General features: G+C 40.7%; 1 non-coding gene across 1 annotated transcript; it reads left to right on the forward strand.

The window, feature by feature from the left end:
- The first annotated feature begins 9,281 nt into the window (after positions 1-9,281).
- On the forward strand, positions 9,282-9,388 carry LOC131600792 (small nucleolar RNA R71). The gene has a single exon (XR_009283400.1). It is a non-coding gene; the product is annotated as a small nucleolar RNA R71 (small nucleolar RNA).
- Positions 9,389-9,776: the final 388 nt, after the last annotated feature.

Here is a 9,776-nt window from a genome sequence, read left to right on the forward strand (position 1 = left end):
AGTAGGCACATTTCTTTTTATAGCTGAACACATAATTATTATGAGGATCATACACTTATATTCATCGACTCTCTGCGTAGTTTGTATCTAAGACGGTGCCGACTGCTAGAATAAACTACTAAGGGTTATTTCAAAACTTAAAGTCGATGGTTTTGGTATAACGGGTATTCAAATCGGTTATGTATACTCGGGGGTTTTAGAGTGTTGCGACAATAAGGATATTGACTAATTCAGTTTCGGTGCGTTGAGTGATTGAGTAGCTTCGTACTTCTTGAACGTGTGGGGTTTGCGTTTATCGTTTAGGAGCAAAGTAAAATTTTTTTGTTATGGCTCAAGAAAATGGAAGAAATTGAAATAACTACGGAATTATACATATAAGACTTAAATTCCATAAATATTCTTTATTGAATTAGAAAAACATTACAAGGAAGGGAAGTAACTGAAGGGGAAAATAAAACTAAAGGAAATAGGAAATAGAAATAATACGACTCCCCCAGACTTAGATGATGCAATGTCCTCAGTGCATAAGAACTACTCCTCATTGTTGCGGTTTCGAGAACTGCTCGCGCCTCTTGTACGAACACGGCGACGTCTATCAGGAGAGTCATTAACACGAATGTCAAGATCATGCAAATATGTGGCAATTTCAGCGTATTGACCTTCGTTCCTAATAACATAGTCACGGTGCTCCTGTTGCATCTCTCGGATGAGCCTAATTGTTTCAGTTTGGTTTGTCTGCATAGCTTGAACGAGTTGATCTTGGCGTTGAATAGCAGCATACATGGCTTCAAGAGTGATAGGCGGAGGGTTGTTTGGAGGAGGTTGGTTGACATCAGCTTGCCCTTGGTTGAGTTCTTCTTCATTTGCATCCATAGGTTCATTAGGATGTTCTTGTTGGTCATCTTGAGGGTTGTCTTCAATAAGCCTCCAACGTTGAACATAACGGATGTTAATTCTTTCAGGACAAGGAAGGATGACATAAGGAATAGGAACTTTGTTGACGACCAAAGTGTATCGGCCATCATGGCGGGGTGAAACCAAGTGGGAATCGCGGCAGTAAGTGAGATCGAGTGACTGAGCAGGCTTCATGAGATGAGAGAGTGATAGGAGCTCGTCACCAAGACCTAAAGCACAGGCCAAGGTAGTAATAATGCCTCCAAGCAAGAATGGATTTGTAGCGGGGGCGTTAACTAAACCTTGGATGTGTTGGAACATAAACGGTGCGGCATTGAAACGGATATTGTTAAGCGCACAGTAAAGGAAAAATAATCATTTTGGTTTACCTTGTGGTTGTTGGATCTTGCAAAAATAATATGCCCCAAGACACGTTGAAAATAACGTATAGCGGGGTTTTGAATGTGAGAAGCATGAAGAGCTCTCCAACCGGTAGGATTTTCTCCAGTGAGATGGAACCAAAATTCAAAAGCGAGATCCTCCCAGGATCGACCATTGAGTTCTTGAAAGATTGAGCGGTGAGCAATTGGAGCATGATTAAAATGCAAATATGAAGCTACGACATCTTGATCTAGAGCATATTCACGGTTGAACATCCGGAATTGGATGCTACCGGTTGAGAATGGTTGAGTAGAGGGAGTGTCGTAGTTGAAGGAACTCAAAAATTCTAAGACGAGCGGCTCATAAGTAGGTACGGGTTCGGTACAAAGATGGTGGAGGCTAGATTTAGTGAGCAAACGGGTGACACCATCAATGAGACCCAAAGTTTCTAGACACTCGGTGTTCACAAATTTTGTGGGAACAACCGAACGTTCGTAGAAAGCAACATATTTTGTTCGTTGAGCATCATCTCGGAAGATAATGTTTGAAAGGTCGGGAGGTGCTCGCTCGGGACGCTCACCACGGATTAATGAACGTGGAGGCATGGTGAATATGGAAATGAAAAATAAAAATGTAGTGTAGAAGAGTAGAGAATGATATGATAGTTGTGAGGAAGAAGAGTGGTGGTGGTGTGGTTTTATAGTGAGGTTTGAAAATGGGGTGGTTAATGGAGAATTAAAATGGATTAATGGTGGTGGTTGAGGTTTGAATAGAAGAATGGGAAATGAATGGAGTTTAAGAGGTGAATGATGGAGGATGAATGAGGTTAATGGAGTTTAAATGGAATAAATAGGGGAAGAATGAGGAGAGTGAATTTTGAAATTCAAATTCAAAATTCAAAAATGGGATAAATGTGGTCTTCTGCGTGGTCAAAAAGGCAGCACAGACTGCTGGCCTTGGGAAGGCGCGCGTCTCAGGCAGCCAGTCTGCTGGGGGACAGGCATGGAGACGGGCGTCTCCTGTCCTATGCATGCAGACTGCTGGTCCCACATGAATGGAGACGTGCGTCTCCTAGCTCAGGTAAGTGGTTTCCACACGTGCAGGTGTGGACCAATTCTGACAGTAGCAATAATACAGAATACCAGCTCAGTACAGTGTCATTGTATCATACTATAAACGGCAAAAATATGGTATACAGGAATGCATAGCAGTTTAATAGTGATGTAGTAAAACACAGTAGCAGTAATAAATAGAATATTGCATTTAAAATTAAACCAGTACTGAGTGTTAACAGGAGCAGAAAGCAAAAGTGCAGAAAAATGTAAATCTAAACTAGGAATAGAAATTACTAAAACTAGAAATAAAAATCTAATAATCTAATACGGTAACATCTAGCCACGTCTATTGTTGTTTTGATTAGACTGAATGTGTTTGAAAACTTCGTCGAACTGAGCATTGACGGTGTCGATGAAATCGAAGAAATGCATTTGCAAAGTGTGAAGCTCGTTGCGCACATGTTGTACATCTTGTTGTAGTGCATTGATTGCTTGTTCGTGCGTGTTCAGATTGGGCATCCTTTGATTTACCGATGCGGTGGACGTAGCGGGTTGTTGTGGCTCGAGTTCGACATCAGTCATGTCAACAGTGTATTCATCAGCAGAATCTTCAGAAGGTGTCTCAGGCTCGTACTCGGGTATAGGCTCGTCTTCTGATAAAGGTTCATATTCAGGAATCGGTTCATCTTCAGGTAAAGGTTCATAGTATCCAGGAGGTGTTTCAGGGTCAGATTCGGATGCAGGCATTTCCTCATCAAAATGTTCATAAGCTTGAGGAGTTTCAGGTGAGGGCTCTCTCTCAGGAATCTGACCATAGTAAAGCCAGTTGGCAGGGTTGTGCACACTTGTCCTAGGATTCGGTAAGGTGAATTGATACCAAACTTTGTTATCAATGAGCAATTCAAACCGATGAGGTCCAAGATTACCGATGATACCTCGATTAAAGCAGAAGTTGATGTCCATAGAGGTATGGGTACCAAAAGGTGTCAATCTAAGCAAAGGTACTCTCATTCCTATGGCATTAGCAATCATAGTGACGAATCCGCCAATCCTAATGGGTGAAACTTCGTCTTGCGTGATGCGCTCGAAGTTTGTTAGCATGAATGCAATGGCATTGACCGGGCGATTCTGAGAGGAGCAGAACATGATGAATAACTCTTCTCTAGTAACTTCAGTGACATTATCAGGCTTTCCAAAAATGTAGTGAGCAAGGATTTTGTGAAAGTAGCGGAAAGCAGGATTGTGGATGTTCTCAGAGTGAAATTCATTCTCTTCAGGGTTATCATTTCCAGTGATTTTCCCCCAGAATTTTTCCAGCTCCCAGTATGGAAGGTTTTCTTCAGCTACGTTGGCATATGCATCGGGTCCATGAGGTAGTTCTAACATTTTAGCAAAGTCTCCCATGCAAAAGTTAAATTCCATTCCAAAGAGTCGAAAAAGGATGACTCCTTTCTTCAGTCCCTGTCCACTGTTTGGAAGATAGGTCAGTGAGCTCAAAAATTCCAAAGTGAGTTTCCGATAGGTATTAAACTTGCGGAACAAGTGGTAACCAGTCCAACCGACTTGGTTAAGCAGGTGCAAAACGCTTTCTTGGATGCCAAGTCGTATCATAGTCGATTGGTCAGGGTAGCAAGTCAGATCTATTTGTCTTGCAGCCAGCTTGTTGAATCTTGCTTCTTGTCCTCTACCACGGAACACAACTTCCATATTATCAACTCCTTCCATCGTAGTTAGTAGTTAATTGAAAAACCTAGAAGTTGAAAATATTAGGATAAGTTAGAATTAGGCTAGTGTTTATTTAAAATAAAATAAAAAGTTAAAATTTAGCTTAGGTAACAAGTTATAATAATAAATATAATTATAACGGAAATATTTTCTCAATTCATAGATAGTAGTTATAATTATAATAATTATTATAAGATGTATGAAAAATCAAAAATGATTAAAATTAAAATTAAAAATAGAATAAAGTTTTAAAAATGAAAAATAAAAATAAAAAAATAGAAAAATTAAAGTTTTAAATAAAAAAATAGAAGAATAAATAAATGTGGGTTGTCTCCCACCAAGCGCTTTGTTTAATGTCGTAAGCTCGACGATTTAAAAATAGAAAACTATTTTTTCGAAAGAGCGGGCAGTTCGTCAAGTTTAAAAACTTCGATGTTTTCATCGTATTCGAGATGATGGTAATACTTAAGACGTTGCCCATTTACGACAAAAGGTTTGACGGTTTCTCCTTTGATTTCTATCGCTCCACTCGGAAATATGTTAGTTATTTCGAAAGGGCCAGACCATCTAGATCGTAACTTACCAGGAAATAATTTTAGTCTAGAATTAAATAAGAGCACTTTATCGCCTATGCTAAAATTTTTCCTGGATATACGCTTGTCGTGCCATTTTTTCGTTCGCTCTTTATAGATTTTGGCGTTTTCGTAAGCGTCTTGTCTAAGTTCTTCTAATTCGTTTATGTCTAGAAGTCGTTTCTCACCAGCGGCAGTGTAGTTTAGGTTTAAGTTCTTAATGGCCCAATAGGCTTTATGTTCTAACTCTACTGGTAGGTGGCATGATTTTCCATAAACGAGTTTGAATGGGGTAGTTCCTATTGGAGTTTTGAAAGCTGTTCTATAAGCCCATAAAGCTTCATTTAGCTTGGTTGACCAATCTTTCCTAGATATAGCAACAGTTTTCTCCAATATTTGTTTTATTTCGCGGTTAGATACTTCTACTTGACCGCTTGTTTGTGGATGGTATGGTGTGGCTATTCGATGATTTACTCCATATTTTCGAAGTAGTTTCTCAAGTATTCTTGAAATGAAATGGGAACCACCATCGCTAATTACCAATCTTGGCACACCGAACCTAGGAAAAATGACGTTTTTGAAAAGTTTAATAACTACTCGTGTATCGTTCGTAGGGGAAGCAATAGCTTCTATCCATTTTGAAACGTAATCGACGGCTACGAGTATATATTGATTTCCAAACGATGACGGAAACGGTCCCATGAAGTCTATTCCCCAGACGTCAAATATTTCTACTTCTAGAATGCCTTTTTGAGGCATTTCATCGCGTCTTGAAATGTTTCCAGTTCGTTGGCATCTATCACAGCTTAGTATAGCAAAATGGACGTCTTTCCACAGGTTGGGCCAGAAAAGTCCAGATTGAAGGATTTTGGCGCAGGTTCTAGATGTGCTATGGTGTCCTCCACACGGTGCAGAATGACAATGTGTTATTATGCTTCTTATCTCCTCCTCGGGTACACAACGTCTAAAGATTCCATCGGGGCCTCTTTTGAAAAGGAGTGGGTCGTCCCAATAGTAATGTTTTAGGTCATGGAAGAATTTCTTCTTCTGTTGGTAGCTTAGATCAGGAGGAAGCACACCAGCAGCTAGGTAATTTACGAAATCTGCATACCAAGGTGCGTCAGATCGGGCTAAAGCTATTTCAGCTAATTTCTCGGTTTCAGAGTTTGGACGGTATGGTTCGAATTCATTTGCTTCTAATTGGGCGATGAGTCTTTCATAAGGGAAATCATCGTCAATTGGTACTTGTTCGGGTTTCAGATTTTCCAATCGAGAGAGGTGATCTGCTACGACATTTTCAGTGCCTTTCTTGTCTTTAATTTCCAAGTCGAATTCTTGCAGTAACAAGATCCATCTCAAAAGTCTTGGTTTAGCGTCCTTTTTGGTTAGGAGGTACCTAATGGCGGCGTGGTCAGTGTATATGATTATTTTGGCTCCTACCAGGTAAGAACGGAATTTGTCTAATGCGAATACGACAGCTAATAATTCTTTTTCTGTCATGGCATAATTCATCTGAGCTTCGTCTAGGGTTCTACTCGCATAATATATGACATGTAGTTTCTTATCCTTTCTTTGTCCTAGAACGGCTCCTACAGCATAATCACTTGCGTCACACATTATTTCGAAAGGCTCATTCCAGTCGGGAGGTTGCATGATTGGCGCAGAGATCAATGCTTGTTTAAGCGTTTGAAATGCTTCAGTGCATTTATCGGTGAAAATAAATTCGGCGTCTTTCATGAGTAGTTCAGTTAAGGGTTTGGTTATTTTAGAGAAATCCTTAATGAAGCGTCGGTAAAAACCAGCATGTCCCAGAAAACTTCTTATTTCTCTAACGGTTTTGGGAGGTTGAAGGTTTTCGATAATTTCGATTTTTGCTTTATCAACTTCGATTCCTCTATCGGATACGATGTGTCCAAGTACAATTCCTTGTCGAACCATGAAATGGCATTTTTCCCAATTAAGGACTAGGTTTACGCTTACGCATCGTCTAAGCACCATTTCAAGGTTTTCTAAACATGTTTCAAAACTTCCTCCACAGACAGAGAAGTCGTCCATAAAGACCTCCATTATTCCATCTAGGAAGTCGGCAAATATTGCCATCATGCATCTTTGGAAGGTCGCGGGTGCATTGCAGAGTCCAAAAGGCATTCGTCTATAAGCGAATGTACCATAAGGACAGGTGAATGTGGTCTTCTCTTGGTCGTCAGGGTGGATAGGAATTTGGAAAAATCCGGAGTATCCATCCAGATAACAAAAATGTGAGTGTTTAGCTAAGCGTTCGAGCATTTGATCTATGAAAGGTAAAGGGAAATGGTCTTTTCGGGTAGCTTTATTTAGCTTCCTATAGTCAATGCACATTCTCCATCCAGTTTGGGTACGTTGTGCTACAGATTCTCCTTTTGCGTTAGTGATTACAGTGACTCCTCCTTTCTTTGGTACGACGTGAACGGGGCTAACCCATTTACTATCGGATATAGGATATATTATTCCAGCTTCTAGCAGTTTTTGGATTTCCTTTTTAACCACATCGCTCATAATAGGATTTATTCGCCTTTGATGTTCCCTAGAGGTTTTACTATCGTCTTCGAGCATAATGCGGTGCATACACAGAGAAGGGCTTATACCTTTCAGATCTGATATGTTGTATCCTAAAGCGGTAGGGTATTTTCTTAGGACATTAAGTAATTTTTCAGTCTCGGTTCGTCCTAAGTTGGCGTTCACTATAACTGGTCGGTTTAGTTCTTCGTCTAGAAATTCGTATCTAAGATCGGTAGGGAGTGTCTTCAGCACTATAGCAGGTTTCTTTGGTCCAGGTATAGGATCAGGGGTTAAAGCTAAGCATTCACTCAGGTGGTTATCTTGATATTCCTCACGCCAGTTGTCATCTTCAAAAATTGGCGGCATAGGAATTCTTAGGGTTTCGGTTTCCTTATTTGGTTCGGATTTTATTTCCTTGACACACTCGTCGATTATGTCAGCAGAACAGCATGTGTCAATTATAGAAGGTGCTTTTAGGAATTGGGAAAGGATAAATTCTATTTTCTCTTCTCCTACTTCGAAAGTAAGCTTTCCTCGCTTTACATCTATAATTGCACCAGCGGTCGCTAAAAATGGTCTTCCTAAAATGATCGGGATGTTAGAATCTTCTTGGATATCCATAATGATGAAGTCAGTCGGGATGTAGAATTGACCTACACGAACAGGGATATTCTCTAACATTCCTACAGGATATTTAACTGAACGGTCTGCTAGTTGAAGAGACATTCTTGTTGCTTTAAGCTCACCTAGATTGAGTTTCTTACAGGTCGAAAGAGGCATCAAACTAACACTAGCTCCTAAATCGCACAAGGCTTTCTCTATGATGGTTTTTCCAATTACGCAGGGTATAGAGAAACTACCAGGGTCTTTCAGTTTTGGAGGCATGTTGTTTTGGATGATAGCGCTACATTCAGCGGTAAGCGTTATAGTTTCGTTATCCTCGAGTTTCTTTTTGTTTCATAAGATTTCTTTTAAGAACTTAGCGTACGAAGGCATCTCAGTTATGGCTTCTGTGAATGGTATGGTTATGTTTAATTGCTTCAGAAGTTCTACAAATCTTTTAAATTGCGCTTCGGTTTTTGATTTGGCTAATCTTTGAGGGTAAGGAATTGGTGGCTTATAAGGTGGGGGTGGAACATAAGGTTTCTCTTTTTTGGGTTCCACTTCGTTATTGTTCTCTTTAGTCTTAGCAGTTTGTTCGTCGGTTGTTTTCTTTTGGGTTTCCTTTGGCTCTTGTTGTGACATGGGTACGTTTTGGGTTCTAGGATCTATGGGTCCGTCGTAATTAGTTCCACTTCGTAGTGTTATCGCGTTCGCATGTCCTTTAGGATTAGGTTGTGGTTGAGCAGGAAACGTGCCAGCAGGGGCAGCAGTAGGTGCTTGTTGTTGAGCTACTTGTGAGATTTGAGTTTCTAACATTTTGTTATGCGTAGCTAAAGCATCTACTTTGTTCGATAGTTGTTTTAGTTGCTCGCTATTGTGGATGTTTTGATTCAGGAAGTCTTTATTGGTTTGTTGTTGGGAAGCTATAAAGTTCTCCATCATGATTTCTAAGTTTGACTTCCTAGGGGTGTTTTGAGCAGCTACAGGCGCTTTTTGGTAGCCAGGTGGTACAGCAGGTGTTTGTCCAGGCGCGTACAACGCATTGTTGTTCTTATAAGAAAAGTTCGGGTGGTTTTTCCATCCAGGGTTGTACGTGTTAGAATAAGGGTTTCCTTGAGCGTAATTTACTTGATCAGATGGGACTCCAGTCAAGAGTTGGCATTCAGCAACTACATGCCCAGTCAATCCACAAATCTCGCAGTTAGGTGCTACAGCGGCAGCGGTGGCTGAAGGAGTGATGGTTAAATTCTCGATCTTTTGAGTTAAAGCGTCTACTTTAGCGTTAACGCGGTCTATACCACTAATTTCGTACATTCCTCCTTTGGTTTGGGCTTTCTCTAGAGCGGCGCGTTCTCCTCCCCATTGGTAATGGTTTTGTGCCATGTTCTCTATGAGTTTGTATGCTTCATCATGGGGTTTGTCCATTAATGCTCCGCCAGCAGCGGCATCTATAGTCATTTTAGTGTTATATAAGAGACCACCATAAAAGGTATGGATGATCAGCCATGGTTCGAGTCCATGATGAGGGCATATTCTAAGCATGTCCTTGTAACGTTCCCAAGCTTCGAAGAGCGATTCGTTATCTTTCTGGGTAAATCCGTTGATTTGACCTCTAAGCATAGCAGTTTTGCTAGGCGGAAAGTATCTTGCTAAGAATACTCTTTTCAATTCGTCCCACGTAGTTATGGAATTGGAAGGCAGGGATTGAAGCCATGCTCTCGCTCTATCTCTCAAGGAGAAAGGGAAAAGGCGTAATCGAATAGCTTCGGAACTAACGTTGTTGGCTTTGATAGTGTCGGCGTATTGCACGAACACGGATAAATGGAGATTGGGGTCGTCTACAGGGCTTCCAGAGAATTGATTCTGTTGAACAGCTTGGACCAGTGAAGGTTTCAGTTCGAAATTGTTCGCTTCAATCGCAGGTGGTGCGATACTTGAATGCGGTTCAGCGCGCGAAGGAGCGGCATAGTCTCTAAGAGGACGAATAGCAGCCATCTCTAACTTCGGG

The sequence above is a fragment of the Vicia villosa genome, linkage group LG4 (assembly GCF_029867415.1).
Source record: "Vicia villosa cultivar HV-30 ecotype Madison, WI linkage group LG4, Vvil1.0, whole genome shotgun sequence".
Classification (NCBI taxonomy): domain Eukaryota; kingdom Viridiplantae; phylum Streptophyta; class Magnoliopsida; order Fabales; family Fabaceae; genus Vicia; species Vicia villosa.